This window comes from Neovison vison, chromosome 2 (genome assembly GCF_020171115.1).
Source record: "Neovison vison isolate M4711 chromosome 2, ASM_NN_V1, whole genome shotgun sequence".
In the NCBI taxonomy this organism is placed as follows: domain Eukaryota; kingdom Metazoa; phylum Chordata; class Mammalia; order Carnivora; family Mustelidae; genus Neogale; species Neogale vison.
The window spans coordinates 238317170-238342086 of NC_058092.1; positions in this window are offsets into that span (position 1 = coordinate 238317170).

Consider the following 24917-nt stretch of genomic DNA (forward strand, 5'->3'; position numbering starts at 1 on the left):
TCTGTCAAATAAATAAATAAAATATTAAAAAAATATAATTGGCCTCTGTTTGACCAGTGTAGTATGAGACCTAGGAGCTGTGCTTAAAACCATGTGTAGAAAAATTGAAGTGATCTTCCCATGATATGTTTCATTCCATTAATTTCTTTTGGGGTTTAGGCCATTTCACCAAGCCCAGATTTCCCTGCTCTGGGGAGGACAAAAGTCACAGCCACGCCAGATCCTCCGGTGCCTTCCCTGTTAGTTCTCAAGTGCTGTTTGTGACAGCAGCTGGGTGGTGCGGCAGGCAAAATCTAGGCTCCGGCTCTGCTGGGCCACAGGCGGGCCCTGTGTCTACGGACAGATTACCCTTCTTCCCGCGGTCAGTTTTTGAACGTGTCAAGCTGGAGTAACGCGGCCTCTCCTTGCGAGACGACTGTGAGAGCCGGTGGGTCCGCGGGAGTGACTGTGCGCGGGAATGACCCTGTAGAAGCCCGCGGAATGACAGACTCTGCTCTGAATCCGAGTGAGTATCGGCGGTCCTGGGCGCTGTCCTGCGTGTTAGGGCTGCGTATCCGTGCAGACCCCATGTACCTGCTCTTGTGTATCTCATGTTCCTCTAAAGATAGAGAAGAAGGCAGGAGAAGGAAGTAAGATATTACTGATGGGAATAAACTCTAGGGAGAAGGACAAAATGGATGTGGAAGTTATTGATGGGTAATGGGCCCCCGTGGATGGGCAGTCAAGGAAACCTCATAAAGAGGGAACATTTAAACCAAGACATGAATGATGAGACGGCACAATGTGACTGAAGGGCATTGTGAATAGGAGCTCGCAGAGCCGAAGGAACGGGGGTGGGGGGTGAATTTGGCTTGTTTGGGAAAGGAGAGACGGCGTATGATCTCGAGGCTGGAACACCATGCCTGTGTGCAAGTCTGGGAAGGAGCTGCAGAAGCAGGCAGACGTCGGCATGGCGGGGAGATGGACTTCGTTCTGGGTGGGATGGGAAGGCACTGTGCTGTTTGAATGCATGCTTCGTGTTCAGGTTTTGTGAACCAGCTGTGGCTGTGTGGAATGAATGAGGGGACAGGAGAAGGCAAGTTGAGAGGATGGGGAGGAAGGTGGCGGGTCTGGTGTTGGAGGAGAGGACAGGGATTCCGGATTGACCGCAGGCTGGCGGAACCTGCACGAGGTGCTGATGGCTTTGATGTGGAGCTGCTGGTGAGGAGGGAAGCGAGTGGGACCCCGTGGCTTGGAGTTTAAGACCTGGGGGCATGGGTGGCACGCGCGGAGACCGGGGGCACCGGCTGCTCTTGTCCCTTTCACTGCCCCTGCTACATCCCGGCGCACGCAGCATCAATGGGGTGACAAGGACCAAAGCCTTCTTGTACTAAGTTTGGAAGAAATTAGAGGCACTGAGGAGAGATGGCATTTTTGGAACTGTGCTGTGAAGGGGGGGAGGGGGATGGAACAGCCACTGCAGGAGAGAGAAACTTAGCCGTTGTTTATGACTACAGAAGTGACACCCTGTCGCTGTGCTGGTGGGGAGACCCAGGGGTGACCCGGGTGACCCGGTGGGGGGGAGTTCGGTCAGTGCTGAGAGGAGAGGCAAGTGTCCTGTGCTGGGGCAGGTAGGACCTCATGCCTGAGAGAAGGACCTGGGGGCTGGGCAAGGTGTGCAGGCACAAATGCAGGTGGAGGATGGATGTGATAGTGGGAGGCGGTGGGAATTCCATCCCTATTGTTTCTCCTTTCTTGATGAAATAGGAGGCAAGGTCAGCTGGGTGTACTCATAGCACAGGAGGTGTTGGGCATTTCAGGAGATGGACTGAGTTTTGAGGGAAGCATAGAGTGTGCAGGAGAATACGATGCCATGGGGAGAACACTGGGACTTCTGGACAGCCTTGGGGCAGTCTTGATGGCAGTGAGCTTGCAGTCGGAGCCAGTCAGTGTGGACCTGTGTTCGTACAGTTACGCTCAGTGACGGAGGCAGGTGACATAGAGCAGACAGAGAGCCGAACTTACCCTGGTTGTAATTTACCCAAACAGCCCAGCAAAGGTAGGAGGGACATGGGAGCTGGGCGTATGCTGCACAGTGAGTGTTAAACTTAACCGAGGGCTTTACTTTGAGTAGGAGGCAGAGTGCCAATGCTCGGATGGAAGATAACCAAGCCATGGCAACATCAGTGGGCTGCAGATGGCAGTGAGGTGGGGGATGTTGGGACTGGGGGAATGCAGGGATAAGCTAAAGACATTGGTCAGTTGATGCTTATCCCGAAATTATGGAGGGACTGCAGTGATTGGTGGTGACCTGTGTGGGCGGTGCCGGCAGAAGCGTGAAGGCGAGCAGGGTCACTGGAGGGGGGGGGGTCCTTGTAGGGAAGATGCCGTAAGTTCAGAGTCTGGTGGGGGTGGGAATACCAGAAAAGAAGTAAATCAGCCCATACAGGCAGGGTTACCGCAGAACAGAACCATGGATCTGTGCAGTGAGGAAACGGGTGCCCCTTCCCTGAAAAGTCAGATCAGCGTGGCTCTGAGGTTTGCTCGTTAAATGGTGCCTCCACACCCATCCCACCCAGCTGCACTCTCTAGGTCTCGAAGTCCTGGATAATTTCCAGGAGCTTGCACGTCCCTCTGGAACTTCCCTCTGCGCTTATGTGTGAATGCAGCTAGCCCAGCCCCGCTCTTTTCCTGTGTGTGAGGTCACTGCCATGCTGTGAGCCTCTGGGGAGTCTAGGACATCAGATTCTTGGGGTATCTGAAGACAGGCTTTCTGGGCTTTGCTCCGACCCTGGCTCCTGTTCACCTGTAGCTGACTCCCAGCCCTGTTGCTCCTGCTTGGCCAAAACCCTCCACTGCCATTTCATTCCCCCTGACAAGGCCCAGGACATCAGGGCTTAGCTCATTTCCTAATCACTGCACATCATCGTGTGTCTCAGATAACGCTGTGCAGCAAATGGCTAACATTCCTGGAGGACGTGCCCCTGTCCAAACTTCTGTGGCTCCTTTCACTCCCTGAAGCTGAGGTGGGTCTCTGGCAGCTTAGCTGGGACCACAGGGTAAGTTAGTATGTGGCTTGACACTAGAACTTTATTTTCCCAAATATGCCCCCTAAACCTTGTATCCTTCTTGACGGTAGAAAATTGAACAACCCGTCACTTAAATGATGGCGATAAGTATGAATCCTGACACCAAGCCGCATTTTTCTGTGACTTTTTCATGAGCACTCAGGATGTCTGAGAGTGGCATTATGGGCCTCAGCATTTCACACTTAGAACAAAAAAAAAGACAAAGGTATAATTTTTACTAATGGATTATTCCACTTAACATATCTTTTTCTAATTATTTTGTTCATAAAAAATCATTGCTCCAAATAATGACATGAGATTCCTTTCTGTGCAGGCTTGAGCAATTTGCCAAGCCATCTGGGCAATTGATTTAATTAGCGCCACAACTCCAACACGAACGAGGCCAGGGTGCACGGGAGCTCCTCCACCATACTCACTGAATTACCCGTGTTCTAGCTGTGTTTGCGGAGCCAGAGGCTAGTGGAGGCTGGTGTACCAGTTACACAATGGGGGCATTCGATGCACTGTGAGTGGGTGCACAGAGCAGCCCTGAAGGGAGGAGAATGTGGGAGGAGTGTGGGTGTGCTCCCCACTTCAGGATCCAGGATTATGACCTCACGTCTGATATGTCCTCAGGAGGCAGCGGTGCCTGTGGGAAAGGCCCAGTTTTTGAGCTGGACAGATGTTTGTTCACAGTTAGCAAATAGGAGTGGAAGGAGAATCGGAACACTGTGTAAAACCAGCAGGGGGTAAAACCAGCAGGGGGTGAAAGACAGCAGGGGGTACAGGGGTCTGCTTCTAAGACAGATCTCCAGTCTAATAAGGAAACATGTTTCAGCACCATGGACAGCGGTCCCGGGACTCAGCAAATCTTCACAGGATGGATGAATGAATGTGTCGATGAATTAGATACACTGTGCCGTATCCGGATCCAACAAACCATAACATGAGGAGGATGAGCAGTGCCTAAAATTTGCCTTTTATGATTAGGGACACCCATAGGAACTGGGTTTATTTATTCATTGGAATGCTCAGTGTCCCAAGAAATATGTACTGACTATCTACTGTGTTAAGGCTCCATTCTACGTGCTGAAAACACAGACGAAAACGAGAGACCAAGTCCCTGCTCTCATGGGGTTCACAAGTTCAGTGAACAAGACAGACATAAATTAAGGAAGCAGTAACTATATGAGGGGCCACTGCAACCTGTTTGAAGGAAAAACAAGGCAAAGGCAGGCAGATATCGAAGGAAGTGGTATTTTAAGGAGGATGTGTCAGGCAGGGCCCCAGCAGGGTAGAGAGGGGAGCCTCAGAGTGTTTAAAGACGGCTAGTGGAGGGATTATTTGCAGAGCTGGGTGAAGGGTGAGGGAGCCCAGCAGCAATGGCAGAGCTCTTGAGACTGGAAACAGCATTGGGACATTTAGATCTTTAGGGCCAAGGGAGTAAAAGAAAAGAACAGTATTTCCAGGAACCAGTAAAAGCTGTAGCCATGGAAGGAAGTTTGCCCAGTGGTGGCGATAGTCACATATCCATTGCAAGAGCTAATGAGAGGGAACAGGGGCCAGAGCTATGGAGCTCTGACCTGGCTTTCTTCCCTCTGCATTTCATGCTAGTGATGCGTTGGTTGAACCCAACCAGAAGCCAAGTCTTTTGTCTTAACTGATTGGAAGAATAGTCCCTATTTCTTGAGTTGGGGAATGTTGCAGGGGAGCTATGACAAATCAAATATTTGAGCACATTCATTTCAAGCTCTCTGTTGGGAACGTTGGTGGCAATGTTGAGGGCCATAAGATCCACAGGTATAGAGGGTAAGAGAGGGCAGGGCTGGCGTTCTGTACTTGGGAGTTAGCATAGAAATGGTATGTGAAGCTGCGGCACTACACGCAGAAAGCACCTGGGAGATGAACATAGGCAGAGGAGGGAAGAGATTCCAGGTAGACCCCGAGAGCCAGCCAGAAGGAGAGGGTCCTGAGCACAAGAGCAGGAGCTGGGATGCAGGAGCAGACCCGTGAGAGACCGGGACCTGGGAGCCCAGAGCCGAGGGGTAGCGGAGAAGGAAGTAACCAAGGCTGGAGGCGTGGGTGCAAGACCGATGAATGAGGTACGAGCTGCGGAATGGACAGCAATTTGGCAACAAGAAAAGGCTCTCCTGGGGCGCCTGGGTGGCTCAGTGGGTCAAGCCTCTGTCTTTGACTCAGGTCATGATCTCAGGGTCCTGGGATCGAACCCCACATAGGGCTTTCTGCTCAGCGCGGAGCCTGCATCACCCCCAACCCCATGCCTGCCCCCTATTTGTGATCTCTCTCTCCATAAATTAAAAAGAAAGAAAGAAAGAAAGAAAAGGCTCTCCTGACTTTGACAAGAGCAGTAGAACAGCATTTCACGAGCATCTAAAATATCTGCTGACAGAGCAGCAGGGCCCAGAGTCTTTAGGGTGGGTCCCCGAGGGGAACCTGGAAGGGTAGAAGGGATCCCTGCCCCCCCACCTGCACGGATGAGGGTGTGCCGTGCTGAGACTCCCCAGAGCTTTCTGCGCACTGTGATGGGTATGCTAGCTTGGTTTCCCTCCCAGGCCGCTGCGTCTTCTGGGGCCGCGTTCAGGAAGACCAGCCGCCCCCCGCCCAGGTTCTCACTGAACAAGGCACCAGGGGCCATTTGCTGCTGTTCCAAGTGCAGGAAGCACCAGATCACCTTGGAGGTATTGGAATTTATAGGTTTGCATGCTGGTAAATTAGAAGACAATGTCCACTTTTTCCTCATGGAAGTTGCTGGAACCTGTAGATGGACTGACGAGAAGCATCAGAATGTTCCGTGCGCCAGCAGGCAGGCACCCATGTCCAAGTCACGTCTTCTCATTTACTGATAAATCTGTACACACCTGGGTCCAGTCCTCACCTGGGTTCAGGCAGGCGGACAGGTGAGAGAGAGATGCACAGGCTGTTGGTGAGGACCAGGGCTCAGCCTTCTTGGAGAGTTCTTCCAAACCTGACAGATGGTGAGATGGGCCATTTGCTTCCCGAAGTGCCATTCCTTCAAAGTCTTAAAATCAGGTGGTAAAATATATGGCAGTTTCTCTCTTCTGCTTAATGAATTCGAGTTCATAAAATGGCCTGGGATGTGTTTAACCACCAGTCATTCGGTGGTCATTGACCAGCCAGGGCCAGTGGGGCATGGTCACCATTTCAAAAGTCAGGGGTCAAGGGAGCGGGGAGAGGACACAGAGAGTGGAGGCCCAGACGGCTCCCTGGGACGGCTCTTTCTGCAGAGCCGTGTCATCTCCAGAGCTTAGGGCGGCAGAGCAGCGGTGGCCACCTGGGCAGGAAGCTGGGGACAGGAGCTAGTGCTGGGCTCTAGAGAGGCTGGAAGCCTGGGGAAGTGGTGGCCCATGCAGCCCAGTGGCAGCCTGATAATGAGCCCTGACGATGAGTCTGGAAAGCATCAGCAGATGTTCACCAGCAAAGAGTCCAAAGCCTCCCCCGGGCTCCTCTTTCCAAGGAGCCCCTGAACCAGCTGTGTACGGGTGAGACGCAGCTGTACTGCTTCTGGCTCTGGACACAGAGAGAAGTGGGCCTTTTGGGGCATTGTCCCCTGCACAGGATTCTGGGAGAACACAAGCATGTTAATTATTGAAGTCATGTAATTCCTCCAATAATTTCTGGAAAACTGCCCTAAGTCCCCACACATAGTTGCCTTTAGAAGCAAGTATGACCTAAAATTTCTGGTTCTTCAAAGACTGAATTAACATTTCCTGCATGGTTCCTTGGTAAGGAAACAAGGGAAATAAATGAAACGCCAGGACACGATTGGCATCTTGGGGGGGTTGGGGAGGAGGTGGCCCGCACCAGTGCGGGCTCTGAATTCTGCCTCTGCTGGGCCCTCTCAGCTTCCCACATAATGGCCAGCATCAGAAGGCTGGAGAGAACAGGCAAAGGGACAACGTGGCAGAATATTGTTAGAGGAGGATTTGAAAAACAACTATAAAACTAGGCTTCCTAAAACAGGCCTTCTGGGGCGGGGGGCTCACGTGAGGCTCTCTTCTGGGCCTAGCAGACCCTCCCATCGCTAAGAAGGACTCCGGGGGCATCTGATGGTGTAGAGATGAGGTCTTAGCAAACGGGGCGCCCTGAAAAGCCCAGAAAGGAGCCCAGCAGGACTTCTGCTCAGGGTCTCAGGGACAGTCCACAGGACAGTGGGTGGCCTCCAGTGGCCCAGGACTCACCCAACCCACAGCCCATCAGCCAGAAAGCTGTCCTCGGAGGCGATGCTTTCTCGACCGGGCAGAGCAGTCGCTGGCTGGGGACGCAGTGGTAGTGACCCAGGTGGAGATAGCTGGCACCGCTGGGCTTTAGGAGAAGCCCCTGCTCTGTGCCCCGGGCTGCCTGTCCCAGGACGGGCTCCACACAGCCCTGGGCTCTGGGCCCGCTGCTCTGCCGTCTGGCTTTGTTTCTTCCTTGGTTCCCATCTGAGTCTGAGGCAGAAGCTGGTCCTGCCGTAAGGGCCAGCATGGGGGTTGGGTTCAGGGTCATGCGTGTGTCTTCCTCTGATGACTGCTGTGTGCTGCCTGTCCCGGGGTCTGGGGGTGACTGGCGCTCGGCTCTGCACCTGTTCCAGCTGTGTCCTCCTGGCCCCCTGCACATAGAGGCTTTCCTTCTTCCATCTGCCTGACTCTCCTTCAGTGGCTCCTCCTGTCCCCTCAGGGCCACTCGTGTGCTGGAAAAGGACATTCTCTCCAAAACTGGGCCCCACAGGTAGAAGTTTGAGCCCAAGTGGGTTGTGAAACTCCAGAGCGCCCCAGATGTGTGTATAGCCTGGCTCACTCCCAGCAAAGGGCAGAGGCATCCCACGGGCAGTGGCTCTGGCTGTCTGTCCTCGCTCAACCCCCGCTTGTCTGCTCTGACGAAGCCGGGCTCTGTGTCTGGTGTGTCCGAAGGCTGGGCCCGGGTCCTGCATGCCAGCTCCGTGAGTGCGTCCGTTCTGATGTGAACCAATGCTGCCAAGTTCCTGGGGCCGGAGTCTGCTTCTTCTGTTCTGTAGCCTCCTCCTCATCCTTCTCATCCTCCTGACCACCCTCCCCGCGACATCCCCATCCCCAGCTTCCCAGGGCTCCACACACTGCTTCCCTAAAATGCTCATTGTGCCCGAGACAGCTCCAGATGTCTCCTCCCTCCCTCCTGGAGCGCATCCCAAGATTTCAGGCGCCGCAGGGCTCAGACAGAGCCCAGCAGCTGAGATAACCGGGGAAACCAGCCCGAGAGACGCTCACCTGAGGCAGAGAAACAGGTGAGTCTGCCCAGCACAGAAGTCCGATGCCTGGTGTGCTCAGGAGATGCGTTCCCTTTGCCTAACACCGTGGTCACCCCCTCTTCTGCCTTTCCAGGGATGACCCACAGCCTTTTCTGGCCTCCCCGAGGCCTGCCGGGATTGACCCCCACCAGTGCACATTCCAGCAGCTCCAGCATCTGAGGCAGCGGCCAGCAGTGGCATTCCCTCGTCGCTGCCCACGGACGCCGGTTCCTCACTGCTGTGGGCTTTCGCGTGCAGGAGCCGGGGCAGCACAGGACGGCCTGGGGGCCGAGCCACACCTGCCTTTGTCAATCAGGTTTTACGGGAACACAGTCTGCATGCTGTGTGCTGGCTTTCCCACCACAAGGGCAAGAGTCCAGTGGTTGTAACAGAGCCAGTGCGGCCCTCAAAGCCTAAACGAGTTATCATCGGCCCTTTGTAGGAGAGGGTTGCCTACTCTGGTTTCCGGGCACGCGTCTCCAACGTAGTGTGCTTATAAAGCCCTGGGAGTCTTATGGACACATTAGGTCGGGGTGGGGGGTTTGCTGGGATCCTGCATTTCACCCCCCTCCCCACAGAGTTAAGTGACAGGTGTCTACGCAGTGGTTCTCTGCTCCGGCTTCACATCTGAATCACATGCTCAGGGCTCAGAAAAACAACTCAAACCAAGGAGATCAGATTCGGTGGGGGTGACACGTGAGCGCCCGTTCGTATCTTCCAGGGTCTCCTTGTGCACTGGGGGTCGGACAAGTAGGAGTAGCCAGCGCCTCTTGACCTGCCAAAGGGAGTTCTAAAATCTGTGCCCCTCCTGGTCACACTGTGGCCTTTCCTGTGGAGGGGCAGTGTCTCGGATTCCAGGGGGCCCTTGGGACGCTCTTGGGGGAGCGAGGGCACATTTCGGAGACAGCAGCACATCTCTGATGGAACGCAGGCTGCCCCTCACACTTCTCTGGCTCCTCAGGCCCATTGCTGTGACGTCCTGTGTCCAGCAGGGTGGCCTTGGGTGTGGACCCTGCCACTCTGCACACGGGCACGTGGGGCTGGGTAAGACACTCCCCGCGGCACGTGTGAGCTGGGACGCTCTTCCAGATGTGGCCGGAGACGTGCGCGACCTCAGCCACACCGGGAAGCCACTCTAGTGCGCTTGGCCACGGACAAGCTGGAGTTCTAAATCCACTCAGGAGGAAGAAGCCCAGTGTGGTTTTTCTTCCACTTTCTAAAATTAAGTCTCACCAGCCACACTGGTGATGCAAGTGTACGGACCAGTTCCGGGCAGGCTCCCCCCTCATCGAATGCCCGGCCTCGGCGGAGGCTGACGGATGTGCTGAGCGTTCCCGCCCTGGCGCAGGCCATAATGCAGGTATCGCCTGCAGAGGACTTCAAAGCAGTGTGGTAAGAAAGTATTCGGGGACCCGGTCCCCACCTTGGTACCCACCAGCTCTTTTCAAATGGAAGAGCGTCTCAGCTGACCAGACCGGACTGGCCCATGACCAAGGTGACAGTGACAGTCTGGACAGTTAGATCCTCCCGTCCTTTCGTGTCCTTTCGTGGCGTTCCACAAAAAGCACGCTTCCACATATGACTTGGAAGAGACGCACAGATGCTCCCGTTTACTGCGTCACGCCCCGGGCTTAGCGCACCGCCTGTCCCCGCTGGTCTGGCTGGACCACATACCCATTAATTGGATCGGACCAAGGTTTAACCAGGTGTGAGAACTCACCCAGAGTTGGTGTGAGGACATTTGAGAGTCAAGTGGTCTGGAAAAAAGCCTCCTCACAGCTTCCCTTATCGGACTACAATCAGCGGCTTGCGGGAGGCGCATCACATTCCGGGTCAGGGTCGGTCTGCCTCGGGAGAGAGGGCAAGCGCAGGACCCCATACATCCCCTCTCTGGGAGGTTCACGGCCGTGAGAAGGACGGAAAGACCCCTCACAACTGGATGAACAAACATATCACAAAATGTTTTATTTCTCATTTGTTCTCCTAAAATCCACTTGTCTTTCCTAAAAAGCAAACAAACAAACAAACCTCTATTTCTTCTTGCCATGACAGCCTTTTGCTCCCCTTGCCCCCACTCTACTAAGTTAGGTATATAAGCCCCGGATTCTAACCCTGTGCCCAGCGCATGTTTGTAAATAAACCTTTTCTCCCGTTCATCTGCCTTTTGTCAGTTTAATTTACAGGCCCCAGGTACCTAATAGAAGAGGGTAGAGGAAAAGATTTTCCCTCCTCAGCACAGAGTTCTGTCTTTCTTCCGTGCCTTGAACTTTGGCCAACGCTTAAACACAGCCTCTCCTTAATAGCGGCTCCCAGGACCATCCCCTGATCAGCTGTCCCCTCCGCTGTCCGACCACAACACCCCCACACCCAGCTCTTTGTGGCCTTGGTGAATCCTCCCTGGAGAAGAAAATCTGGGGCACCTGGGTGGCTCAGTTGGGTAAGGGTCTGCCCTTGACTCAGGTCACGATCTTGGGGTCCCGGGATCGAGCCCTACGTCGGGCTCTCTGCTCAGCAGGGAGCCTGCTTCTCTGTCTCCCTCTGGGTCTCCCCTTATTGTGCTCTCTCACTTGGCACTTTGCACTCTCTCTCACATAAATAAAATTGTAAGATGAAAACCCCTTTCTACCTGGCCTTTGAGAGTCCTGCAGATCTCACGGTAAGAGGGACTCCCCGTGAGCACACGCCCTTCTCGCTACTGTAGTAACGCACCTCCTTCATTTCGATGATGCTCGGGGCGCAGTCCCTCCTTGCGAAGGTCCGAGTTCATTCCTCTTCGCCAGCGGTCAGACGCCCCGCCTGGCCTGACCGCCACCAGCGACATGGTTTGGGTGGCCACGCGACAGTGTGCTACCCCGCGAGGCCGGCCGGGAGCTCGGGTTCCAGCCAGCAGGACGGGAAGTCCTCCAAACGCCCTGATCCGGTAGAACGCGGGGAATGCGATGTTCAGTTCCGTCCTCCCGCACCGAGCGACAGAAGCTGGCCCCGTGGGACTCAGCTCGGCAAACGTGCGCGTGAAGGCTTCGTTAATGTGACAACCTCAAGCCCCTGAGACCGAGGCCAGCAGGGGTGCGGCAGGGAGGCTCATCGTCAGCAGCAAGTGTGACAAGGCCGCCCCCGCTGAGCAGCACACACCCGGCATGCGGGAAGGGTGCCTGTGAGCCTCTTTAATGTGCCCTGGAACACGCGTCCTGCCGTCCTGTGTCCGGTCTCGGCGGGGAAGGGCAGTTTTGATCTCCTGGGTCTTCCCCCTTGTACTTCTGGCTTCATGTTAGGAAACCCTCCCAGGGCCGGATCAGGAGACTGTTTGCCCACTACCAGAGCCGGCTTCCGCAAACACGTCTTCCAAGTTTACATTTTCAGGTTGAGGAGGACTTGCCATCCCAGCCTTGCCTGGAATCACTAGAAAGCTGGGGCTCCGCGCCACAGGCCGCCTCCCCGGTGTGGGGGTGCCCCACGCAGCCCCTGCCCGGCTTGATCCAGCTGCCCGGGCACCGCGGAGCTCGCGGCGCGGGGTTCAGACTTTCTGCGGGGAGCTGGAGACGGAGAGGCTGGTGGGTGTGAATGTCTCCCGCAGAGGCAGACGCTGACTCACTCGGGGTGTCGTCCAGGGCGCCGCCGGCCCCATCCCTCGCCCGGAGAAAGACGAGAAAGTCTTGACACGGAGCGCGGACAGGTGCCTGGGAGCGGGCCCCACGTGCCGTCGGGCCTCGGTGGCGCCCCCCGTGCCCGCGCCCTCCCTGTCGCTGCTCTGGACTTACTGACGGCGGGACTCGGAGGCGGAGCTCCTTAACCGAGGAGACGGAATCTGACCTTCCGAGTTGTCCTCTGGCTTTGACTTGCTTGGGGGAGAAACAGCTCCACCTCGTTTAAACTTTAAAGAGCAAATAGAGAACATCTGATGTCTTTGCAGGTTGGAAATAAAAATGCTTGAACCTATGGACGTGTCAACCTCACATGTGAAGAGCATTGCACACACACACACACACACACACACACTCCACGCGCACCTCGAGCCTGTGAGTGAATCACATCTCTTTTTTTGTTTGCTTGTTTTGTTTTAAAGATTTTATTTATTTATTTGTCAGAGAGAGAGGGAGAGAGTGAGCACAGGCAGACAGAGGCAGGCAGAGGCAGAGGGAGAAGCAGGCTCCCTGCCGAGCAAGGAGCCCGATGCGGGACTCGATCCCAGGACCCTGGGATCATGACCTGAGCCGAAGGCAGCTGCTTAACCCACTGAGCCACCCAGGCGTCCCGTGAATCACATCTCTATTCGTGTTCCTCGACTATGACCCAGGCTGTGCCTCTCTACCGGCTGACACAGCCACCGGCCACGCGGATGGTCGCGGGGGCACTTCCCTCCGGCCAGCTCGGCGCTGGGAAGGTCCGACCGCTGTCAGAACCACCCACACGGGCCCCGTGATTTATGGTCGGATTAAATCCTTAATATCCGTTCAGTCGCCCTATCGAGATGTCGCATTTGCCTACGGAGTTCGGGGTCGTTTCTCAAATGCACCGTTCCGTCTCCGAACTGTGAAAGTGTGGGACGGACCCCTCCTCAGCAAGAAGTCAGGGCGGCAGGAGGCAGGCCCCCACCTCACCCTGCCCTGCTTCCTGGGCCGGGTGGGGCTGCCAGGCCAATTCCTCACTTGGCAGCACGTCCTCCGGCTGCCGAGAGCTGCACGCTGCGGGCCCGGCGGGAGGGAAGGCCGAGCTCGGGGTCGGGGTGGGCTGGCACGAGGCGGGAAGTATGGCGCCGGGCAGGGTGGCGGGAGGGGGGGGAGGCAGGCCGGGCTCCCCGGGGCCCCTGGGCCAACGGACCTCAAAGCGAATTCTGACCCCCCGGTTCCTCAGGTTGCCGGATGACCTCCCACCCGTGTTGTGTGCCCCCTCCTGCGCCGTGTGCCCCTACCTGCGCTGTGTGCCCCCCACCACGTGACGTGACCCCACCGTGCTCAGTTCCCTGCCCCTGTCCCCACCCCGCCCTCGTGGCCTGTGCCGGCTTCTCAGTGCCCAGGTGCACAGCCCAGGGTGTGGGCCCCTTACTGGATGAGCCCGGTCTCTGGTGGCCGCCGGCCTTTGTCCCGGCCCTCTCCTGCCCAGGACCTTCCAAGTGTCCCTCGGAGTGGCTGGCCTCTGCTTCTTGGCTCTCCAAGTTGGAAGGCCTGACCCGGGACAGGATTTTCTCTTCTGCTTGGTCTCTCGTCGCTCCTACACCTGCCGACAGCCTCCGCGTCCTGCCAGCGAGTGAGGCCCCCTTCAGAGCCCCCGCTGGAGCAGGTCACGGCCACGTCCTCCTCTAGCCTGCACGAGCTGTGCGGCCCCGGCAGACCCACAGAAGGTGCCGGAGAGCAGCTTCGTCCCGTCTCTGGCATCATCACACCGGCAAGACTACAAGGGTAGGTAGAAATTGTTTGTCAGGACCGATGGGACGTGAGCGTCGCATCCCGAACTCTCATCACACGGAAGCCGACGGCATTAGCACGAGTCTGTGACTGGCTCTTCCATTTGCTTCCATGAAGCACGTGTGCTGCTACACCGCACTTGCCAAACGGTCAGTCCCGGACTGTGGTGCACAAGGCAGACGTTCGTCCGGCCCCCGAGCAGCCATGGCTGAGCTGAGACGGGGCGCCTGGCTGCCGCTGAGCCTCAGGCGTGGCCTCCGCATCTGTAGGGTCTGGTCTCAGCAGAAACCTGGAGAAGCGACAGCCAGCTGCTGTGCCCACGGCGGAAGGGAGACAGTGTGGTGCGTGTCTGAGGAGGCCGAACGGGGAGCCGGGCACGGTCAAGACCCACGTCATGCAGGGCCCGTGTGGGCACATGGGGACGTGGGAGCTGGCTGGGGGTTCAACCTGGAGCACAAGTCAGATACGGAGGAGTCCTACTCTTGCCTAACATACCCATAGAGGAAAATGTTGGGATGCGTAAATAAAACCATATTCCTTACAGAAGAATCCTACCTACCCTGTGCGCATTCCCGCCCCAGGAGGTGGAGCTGAGATCCCCCCGTGGGGCCTGGAGAGCAGTAACTCCTGGCAGACACCCCCTTCATAAAGGTCAAGGTGCCTATCACCTGTGCTCACCACGTGGGGATCATGCCCTCTGAGACGCTGTGGCGAGGTGGGCATTTCACGTCCGTGGGGGTCCTTCCCCAAACCCGTGACCCCAGATCCATCATCACGATGACATCTGATGAACCCAGCCAGGGCGCAGAGCACGGATGCCCGTGAGGACCATCCTTCCAAACGGCTGAGGTCAGAAAAGCAGTGACTGAGAGGGTGTCACAGTGTATACTTAAGACCCTCGGTGACGACCTACGGTGGGGTCCTTGGCGGGGTCCCGGGACAAGGGAAGGACCCTCGTGGGAAAACCATCAATGCAAGTGAAGGCTTCGCTGTGTTAATTGTGTCGTATCCACATTAATTTCTTAGTTAAAAAGCTTTACTCCGTGTTGTATGTTAGCGTAAAGGGAAACTGAGGGAGCTCTCCGCTATATCTTGGAAAATGTAGTATAGTTCCACGGGATTTTAGACCCCTGATGGAATGTGTGAACGGCTCCACACACGGTGCATTTGCCCAAATCAGGGGGAGGGGGCCGGCGGCCCTGGGCTCTGCCGTAAAGGTGGAATTTGCAATGCAGAACTTGGTAATATTAGCCCATCAATACCTACAACCCCCATCACCGATAGCTACTGATTGTCAAGAAATTCTTTCTCTAGTTGCGACAGTGACGGCAACTCGCTGGTGTGACGGAGGTGACATTTGAGCCATTTGACGCGGACGAGGCCTCAGGTCTGTGATCAGCTCTGTGCTCAGCTCACAGCGATGGTGGATGGGCCCTGAGCAATCCCTCCCCAGGCCGCCTGTGCACGGCCACCGGTCAGAGATGCCTCCTCCTCCGTTCTGGACGGAATCGGGACGTCCACATCCTCTTTCAGCGTCCTGCTTCACATGAACGAGAATTCTTCAAATCGAAATGCAAGAGATTCGGTCCTAGTAGCACAAACTACATTCGCTTCAGTCGAGGAAGCGCCCAGCACACACGGTGCACTCCTGCTGCCTCCCAAGGTAACGCCACGCCTGCCCTCGGGTACGGGTCTGGCCCCGGGCTTGCTCCCACGGTCACTGGGCGTGCAGCTGTCCTGCAGATCCCGGTCGCTTGGCACACATGTGTGGTGCAGGCACGGCGCAGGGCCAGGTGCCGGGGACACTGTTGTCCTGACTTTCCAGAGGAATGAAGCGAGCGGGAAGAAACCGTTCTTCATAATCCCGTAGATGTCTTAAATGCTGGGCCAACAGGCATTACACTGCAGGAACGTGGCCTCTTGCAAAGGTTTATGGACATGGAGGGACATTTATATAAAGCAGCTGTAATTTAGAAAGAGGCTGGCAATCTTATAGTTATGCATGCTATCGGGCTTGGGGAAGGAGTGAGTAGCTGACTGGGACCACACAGCTTGTGTTTGTGTCTGGGACTTGGGGAGTGAGCTCGGCTTCGTGGCTCCCTGATGGCAGGGGACGCAGGGAGCGGGGACCAGACTGGCCCTCGCCCTGGGGGTCCTGCTGCACCAGTGCTACACCACGGTCTTGTGCCTTCCAACAACGTGCTGGAGGTCAGAAGTCCACTGTGGGACTCATTGGGCTAAGGTCCATGTCCATGGTGGCTTCTGGATAGCCCCCAAGAGGCACCACCTTGTTCCCTGTCCCTGAGACTTGAGCCCCACCTCCCATGTCACACTGGCTAGCAGGGAGCAGCGAGTCACCTGCCTTCCCTGTCCCCTCTGCAAAGGCTGGACACAGAGGGCTCTGCCTATGGCCGTAGGGCTCAGCTTGGCCTTCGCACGTGCCTCTGACATCACCTGCCCTGCCCCTCTCACGGCTTGGAGCGGGGAGGCAGTGGCGTGGGGAGGGGTGGACAGGACATACAGAAGCCCCCACTCTTATCCACCTTAAGCCTGAAACCGCAGACGGGACCAGGCTCTACAGACACAATGTTTTCTCCTGTACAGAAACACGTATGACAAACTTCAATTTATAAATGAGACACAGCAGCAGAGTAACGATAACAAACAATAAAGTAGCACACTTAGAACAACATAGTGTAATAAGTCTTTTGTGCATGTGGCCTCTGACTCAAATATCTTCTTGTCCTCACCCTTCTGTCAGATGATGAAAGGTCTGAGGGGTGAGATGAGGGGGGTGACGGGTGTCAGGGCGGAGCACAAGGCTGCTACTGAGTCAACAGTGTGTCAGATGAAGGGTCATCGGCTTCCGGACCACGGTGGACTGGAAAGGTGGGGGCTCTGACAATGTGGAAGCCGACCATACTTGGCCTGGGAGGGAGCTGGTGCTGGGCTCCTGGATGTGGGGGCCGAGGAGGCAGGGAGCTGGGACTCGGGGTCTGTGCCCACTGCGGGGGTGCGATGCTCCCGCCCCCAAGCAGGAGCGGGGGTAGGGGCAGGAAAGGCGGTTTCAGCTGCCTCTGCGGGTCCACAGTGTCTGTGCGCAGTTTTTAGAGGCCTGGGGTCTGCTGGAAACAAAGGGGATCTCGTCTCTCTGCCCAGATCTCCAAGGGGTGAGCTCGGGTACTGGGCTGAAGATGCTGGGAGCCGGGGGTGTCTGGTGGGGCGGGAGAGGACACATCTGGGATGGGTGTTCAGGGGCGTGGGTTGTGGTCTGGAAGTGGAAAGTCCCCTCGGGCCATGAGAAAGGGGCACCTGCGCCTCCCCTCCCGCAGGCTCGCTGGTGCCTGGCGCGTGCTGGGCCGGCCTCCCGTGTGTGTGGTGGGTGCGGAGGGGCCTGCGCTCCAGCCAGGTCCAGCGGGCTTGTCCGGAGGGGCCGCCGGGGGTAGGTGTGAGCAGGGGAGTCACTGGAGGGAGCAGGGGTTCTTCTGGCTCCGCCACCAGGCTGGGGCTCCTCCGGCCCCGCCCCTGAGGATCCAGCTCCAGTGATGTTCCCATAAAGGACCCAGGGCACTGCCTGCCTCTGGAGCCTTCCAGGTCAGTTACAGAGAGAGCACACTTTCGGTGGAGGGCCACGGAATCGGGGATGGGAGCTCACTCCCTGCCTGCAGGCAAGGGCGCTGGGGGGCAGGCTCGTGGGGTTGCAGGGAGGATTCACTCCTGTTTGGCCTCCCAACTCTTTCTACCTGGGGCCCAGGGAGCCTGCACCGTCCCCTGGGTGCCCAAGGGGCAATGGGCCCCTGCTGGAGAAGCTCACAGCCCACCACACTTTGGACTTTGATCCCGGCCAGCAGTGGCCCCAGGGGGATACTCCGGGAGAGGAAGGCTCTGTCCTCACCGATGCCATGGACACCCGCGGACGGATTTACGACCACGCCACCTGCTGATGGAGGGCCCGGCTCTGTCCCCTGTGCCATTACCACCCTCTTTACGGCGGCTCGGCCCTGACCCTGGCTTCATGCATCACGGTCTGGAAGCTGCTTCTCTGTGCTCAGGACAATAGCACAGACAGATGAGGACACATGGCTGAGCTTGGCTCCCAGCCATGTCCCCCCCACCCCGAGTTTTGTTCTGCGCGGGGACATGGGTGCCGCATTCTGGGGGCCTCCCAGAGGCACAGCATCCAAGCGATCCTATCGTCGATGGTTCGCAGTCCTTCTGGTGCACGGGGGACCCGTGACTGCCGTCCCAGTGGCATGCACGCCCGTGGTTGCAGTCACGCGTGTCCAAGGAATCCTGCCAGCTGCAGACTTGGGACATCAGGAATGCGCCGTCCCTCTTCTGGGAGGCAGTGGGGTGACAACAGGCCCCACGGACCTGGTCGGCCCTCTGTGCACTCCTGCATGGACGCTGACCGTGCACAGAGGGAGGCGTGAGCCAGTGAGGGATGTCTGAGCCCTGGGGGCCAGCCTGGGCTCCATCCTGGGCTCCATCCTTCTTCCTGGGTTCCTGGGGTGCAGATGTATCTCCCACCTCAACTCCACACGCAGCTCGTGGCCAGGGCTCCGTAGGAGACCTGAACGGAGTGTCCCCTCCATCCCAGAGACACAGGCTCCAGAAACAGGACTGTGAAGTCTGTGGGAAATGCAGAGCAAAAAACAGCAAAACCCCACAAAACAGGGCAGGACTGTAAGCAGCGATCTGTAGGAACACACACAGGAGCGCCTGTGTGGACGGGAGGCGGATGTGCGCTCACACCGGCCCGCGCGTCTGCGGACAGCGGAAGGGCCGGTCCTCCTGCCTCCTCTGCTCTCATCGGGTCGCCGGCTGCGCTGCTCGCCGTGTGGCGCTGTCAGTGGCGCCCGGAGGTGAGCTCCTGAGAAAATGAGTCTAGACTTCACGGATGAGTGTATGGAGGGAAAAGGGAAAACGGATTCACCTCATGAAGGCAACATGCCTGTTCCATTTTAAAGCCTCCGTGTGGGGTTGTGGGCCTGGACGACTAGGAAGGAGCGCCCAGCTTTCGTGACCCTCTGACCGAACCACATAAAGCAAACCGAGTTCCAGTCACACTAATTATTTTTTAAAGATGTTGTGTAGCTTCAGGTCACGTAAAACACTCTTGCATTTGGGAAGGTCTTGGCAACTCTCATTCACGCTTACCCAGCGTGGGCAGATGTGCTGTGCGTGCTTCCCAGGGCACCTGCGAACGTGAGAGTTAGAGCAGAGAAGTGCCTACAACTTCTGATGTCATTTGCAACAAATGACGTCCAGTGGCCTTTCTGTGGGGGTTTGCGTCCTTGAGCTGCTTCATGTCCAGTCTGAAAGCAGGTGGAACACGGCGGGTGCCCAGCACCTTTAAACAGACTTACTTTGCCTGCGCGAGGCTCGTGGATTCCCTTTTCATTCACTCATTCGTTCGTTCACTCATTCGTTCGTTCGTTCGTCTGCTGTGTTCTCCCTGTGGGGGTGAGGAAGCGGCAGTCTGAGACCAATCCCCAGGGTGGGTCCTTCCCAAGGTCCTCGGAAGGGGTCTGGCCGTACACGGGTCCCCGTTGTCCTCTATTTTCCCGAACTTCGTAAAATCAGACACCACGTGTCGTGGCTACCTTCCCGGCTTACATGCTCATCGGGTGCAGGACGGTGGGCCTTTGGGGGGTTCCCGAAGTTGGGGATGGGTTTCTTGGGCTGTGCTGACGTGACCCACAGCCCCAGGTTTTGTGGGGTCCGACGGCAGTGCTCGAACAGCCTCCGCACCGGCTGCCTTGTGGTGGGGACTCTCCACACGCCTTCAGCCCCTTAATGGAGAGCCTCGCTGGGCCCCGCAGGCGTGTGCAGCTCATCCTGGCGTCCCTCCTGGCCCGCTGTGCGCGGTCCTGCCTCTGCGAGTCCTGCGGCTGCTGTGACAGAGGGCCGCGCTGGGAGGCCATCAGCAGCACGCATTCTCTCTGCTCTGCGGCGGGAAGTCCCACATCAGCATCAATTGCTGGGATGAAATCGAGGTGTCCTCCGGGCCCTGCTCCCTCTGGGGGCCTTGGGAGAAATCTTCCTCGCCCGTCCGGCTCCTTGGAGCTGCCGGTGTTCCTTGGTTCCTTGGCTTGTGGCCACATCACCCCAATTTCCACCTCCGTGAGCACGTGGCCTCCCCTTCTCTCTTTGCCAAACTCTCTCGGCCTTGCTGCCATGCAGACACGAGACTACACTCGGGGCCCACCTGTGCAGTCCAAGGTCACCGCCCCAGCTCTAACCCTGGGCACCACAGAGGGTAACATCTGCAGGTTCCAGGGACCAGAACCCGATCCCTCTGGGGCCATTTCTCAGCCTGACACTCCATCCTGCCTGGCGGCGTGGGAACTCCCGCCTCTGTCCCCTCCAGGACGGCCCGGGGCATGTCTGCCCAGGCTCTTAGTATTTCTTGCTGGTTTGGTAGGAAATACTGAGAGTGGCTCTAAGGAAAGTCACTGATGCCTCTGGCACAACATCTTTGATACTAGCAAGCCTGGTTAGCGGGGAATATTAATTCAAGAAGGAATTCTTTTTTATTCGTGATTTTAAAAAAGCTGAAAATGCCCTGAAATCTTAAGAAATAAATTTCACGGATTTTTTTTCTCAATTTAACAACAACCTTAAACATTTCCGTGGCACTGCTCACTAGGATCTATGCAGCAGAAGGACAGTCCTAAATAACAGAATTACAAATAACGGGGAAACATACTGGAGGAAAATGTTAATTACCTTCCTACTCTATTTATGGGAAAGTGGTATTATAAAATGCCATCTGTATTAGTCTGAATGAGTCCGCTCAGGGGGCCGTAACGGACCGCCCCCTAGACCTGGGAAATTTAATCTCCTAGTCCTGGAGGTTGAAAACCCAAGACCAAGGTCCTGGCAGATCAGCTTCAGGCGAGGACCCTCTTCCTGTGGCTGCCTTCTTGCTCTAATGCCCCCTCACGTGGCCCTTCCTGGGCTCAAGAAGTCTTGAAGTGTCTCTGTCCAAGTGTCTCTGTCCATTCTGTCCACTGTCCACTGTCTCTGTCTCAAGCATCTCTGTCCACGGACACCGATCTTACTGGACAATGGGCCCACCCTTATGACCTCGTTTACCTCAGTTACTTCCTTAGAGACCCCGTCTCCAAACACAGCCAAGCTGGGGGGATTAGAGCTTTAATGTCTACATTTCGAGGGACACAAACCTTCCGTCCCTGAAACCAGCCCGTGAAGAAGCAGTGCAGCGGGCTGAACCCACAATGTAAGGTCAGAGAGCGCAGACAGTATCAGGGAGCTAATTAGTGCGGATACTCTTTTTCCCAGTTTTTCATGTATATATTCGTCAGTTTTGTAATTTATAACTTGTGATTTCTTCTCTTATGCTAAATAAACACTTGTTTATGTCTGTGGTTTTGAATGTGTAACTGTATTCTTTTTCTGAGAGAAAGCTGCAGCCCCAGACTCTTGGAGCCCCGGGAGCCGGGAGTAGGTGCGGAGAGGGGAGCGGGGCTGGTGTCCGAAGGGGCTGGTGATGGTGCTCTAGGAGCCCCCCAGCCAGGGCACGACATTCCCCGCAAAGTGACTGCTGTGAGGCCCTGCCTCCCTGAGGGTCCTGGGAGGTTCCCCAAATGCTGAGTCGTGGAGCATGGCCAGTAGTGGGCGTGAGGGTTACCTGGGCAGGTGTGCGGTATACGCGCAGGTACGGCCCCCAGGTGAGGTGAGTCCCCCCAGCTGGGTCCTGGGTGGGCTGTCTGTCAGAGTAGGGAGGGTCCTGTGCATGTGGGGACAGGGACCCCAAGACCCAGGCCTGCTACCCAGGCCGAGCTGCTGGGTGGAGGGGGCCATGGGGGGAAGCTCCGGCCCTTTGCTGGGGTCCAGGCTCCCCTTGGAGGGATGGGCCATGTGGGCCTAGCAAGGACTGTCTCCAGTTTCCTGACATGTGAGCAGCCGCAGATACCCTCGTTGCTCCTGGGAATCCAGGGAGATACGGAAGGAGGGGTACGCCGGTGGAGAGAGCACCCTGGGTTATGATCCGGTTGGAAGGAGACCAACAGAGATAAGAGGCCGTGCTGTGCCCCAGGACTTCCAGGAGGGGCCGGCTTCCTCCCTAGAAGGAAGAGCCTCTGCACCAGCCTCCTGCAGAAGTGCTCACTGGGCCCACGGATACCCCAGATCTCACATGGGATGGGGGCTCCCTGTCTGCTTGGAGAGAGAACGTGGGCTCTTAGTGACATTGGACCCTGTGGCTTTGCCACCAGGGTGCACTGGCCCGTGGAGGGTGGGGGAGCCCCCGGGCTCCCGAATGCATTGGCCGTCTCCAGGGGACGAGAATGCTCACAGCAGGCCTCGGGCACATCCCAGAGGTGAGCGTGAAGGTCGCCCTCCTGGCTCAGCATGGGCAGCCGTCAGGTGCGTGAGGCTCTGGCCGCCTGCTGGGCCACGTGAGCCGGATAAAGGGATGCCTGCCTGTTCTCAAAGGATGGCTTAGGCTGAAAATATCAGGAGTTCAGGCAGGGTCTCACTGCTATTTCCTCTGCCGTTCCAGAGATAATCCCCTTGTCTTGTCCTCTCCTGAGCCCGAGGGCCTGGCCGCTGGGACACCATCCCCTTTCCCCTCTGGTGTCACCCGGTGGGAGATGAAGCGGAGAACGAGAGGCAGCGGTGCGCCCGGTGAATGCCTCTCGTGGTTACTTTAGCCGCAGAGCGGGAGAGGGGAAGAGTGGGTTCCCACGTGCCCTCCCCAGGCAGCACACAGCACCCCGTTCTTGCTCCACGGCCGAGGGTGGCACGGGGCGTCCCCACCCCGGCTTCTCCTCCCTGTCGCCGGCGTCTGCCCTTCCGTTCGTGCTTGCGCCGTTTCTTGGGCGACGAGCTTCCTCACGAGGGTAATGCTGGAATCTGTGTCTGTGTATTGTAAATATAACTCAAGAATCAGTTGCATAAAATATAAAAAATGTATTTACAGCGGAGCTTGTGTATTACCATTACAGTTTCATCTGGGGAAATAGGTTTAAGCATTATCATCATCCAAAAAAATGGATTTCATTTCTCCTTATTTACAGTGCACAGTTCATTGGTTTTTTAAAAAAAGAAATAAAAATGTGGCGTGAATTCAGATCTGTTTACCTCTAGAAACTTAGCTTGGACAAAAAAAAGATACAAAGCCGCTGACTTGTCATAAGATATCAGTGGAGAAGCCCACCGTCGTTCAAATGAAAGTTAAGTAAATAAGGAACAGGGTTTCTCATGTTTGTTTATGACACACTGGATCACTTCGTCTATTTAAGAACGTTCGCATGGATTTCACAGAGCCTCCGGGTGGAGTGAGTGGGGGGGGCTGCGGTCGATCGTGGCCGTGGGCTGGGGCTCCGGCCTCCGCAGGGCGGCGGGGCTGCGGGGCACCCTGGCCCTCACACCTGCGCCCAGAAACGGCCCCCACGGCCCCCTCCACCTGGCCTCGTCCTGGTAGAGAGAGAGGGGCTCCCGCCAGGGGGACAAATGCAGAGAAATGAACATGTAGAGCCCGTTGTGACCACCTGTCCCCTCTCTGTCCCTCTCTTGGACCCTGGGTTCTTCCACAGCCACATGTGGAGCACGTTTCTCTGAAGGGTGACGTCAAAGAAAGCACAGAGCTAGGAGCTCAGTTCAGCTGGACGCCCTTATCCGTTTCCCGGGGAGCAGATGCGAACAGAGCCCAGTACAGTGTGACCTTGACTCGGAGTTCATGTGGCTACATTTTCTGGCACTTCTGCCACCGCCCCGACGGCCCCGCAGGGCCAGCCGCTGTGCTGGGTCCAGCCGAGCACCCTCCTTGAAGACGAGGCGAGGACAAGGGCATCCGCCGTCCTTGGGGAGATTCCAGGCTGCGGCCCAGGGCCTGCGCTCAGCTGGCTGCCCCGGCTTACGACTGCCGGGCGTCCGCTGGGCAGCAAACCTGTAGCCGGAGGGTCTAGTCACAGCATCACAGCTTGGGTCCCTCTGCGTAACTCCCTTGGCAATAAAAGGCGGCCCTTCCCTTTTACCGCACCCAAATGCGTTTCCCTAACAACATATTTTCTTGAGCGTCTTCACGATTCTCGCAAGGGGCAGAGCCGCTCCATGATGACGGCAGAAATTGCAGCCACGGGAGCGCAGGCAATGCCGTCCTTCCTGTGCCTCATTTGGTCGATATCACGGAGTCCAAAATCCTAAAAGGAAAGCAAATGGTTTCTAGCTGGAACCCATCACCGAGTTTCTAAAGCATCAGTGGGTACTTGGCTTGTTGGGCCTTTGGGACCTGAGCAGGGACGGAAAAAGGCAGTTCAGGACCAGGCGGGTCCCCATCCTCTAACCGGAAATCTCTTCACAGCTAGCTTCCTGAGAGGCGAGGCTCGCCCCATCCGCACCACATACGGATGGTGTGGGGGAAACAAGCCCTATTTAAGAGCAAAGCGTCCCTGGGTTGGAAGAGCACAGTGCTGGCAGGGCTCGCCCGGGGCCTGTCTGGACAGGTGTCCCCGACCCACTCGTGAGCAGCTTGGGTCTGGGGCTGTGCCCAACTCGGCATGAACACGTCTGCGTAGGACTCAGTCTGACATCTGTCTCTGCGCCAACCCCATTCAGCAAACCTGCACCAATTCTCACTGGTGACCTCTCCATCCTGGCCAGCACGCGGGTGCCCGGGCCTCCCACCGGGGGCAGCACTGGTGGGCCACGTCGGCCTGAGTCGTGTGCAAGGGGCTTGGCATAGTGGGGTTTAGAGACCTCAGGCTGCCTCTTCTCTCCCTCTCCAGAATTCTCTGGAACCCAACCCCCTGCGTGTTGTCCCAGTGGCCCCTGTGGCTCTTCCAGCCGTGCCTCTTGCCTCAGGCCTCCAGAACAGTCACTGCTCCGGCCTGCACCCCACCTTCCCGTCAGCCCCTCCTGCTCCTGAGTGAGGTGCCCGGCCAGGCGGACTCACGGGGCTGAGGGGTCTTCGCAGCACATCTCCACGCAGATCGAGAAAACAGCACCGTAAGGGCTGGTTTGATTTTTCAGGGAAAGAAAAGGATCCACACCCTCCCCAGGGGTAAGATCAGAGACTCGTGTTAGAATTTAGTGGTTTTTGTAATTGCATTTGGGGTTGGGGGTTGGGAATGGTGAGTTCTGCATTTTATGTTTTGTGCTGAGTTGGTTCTGCTTTGAAATCCTTGAGAAATAAGGAGTCGTCCCACGGGACAG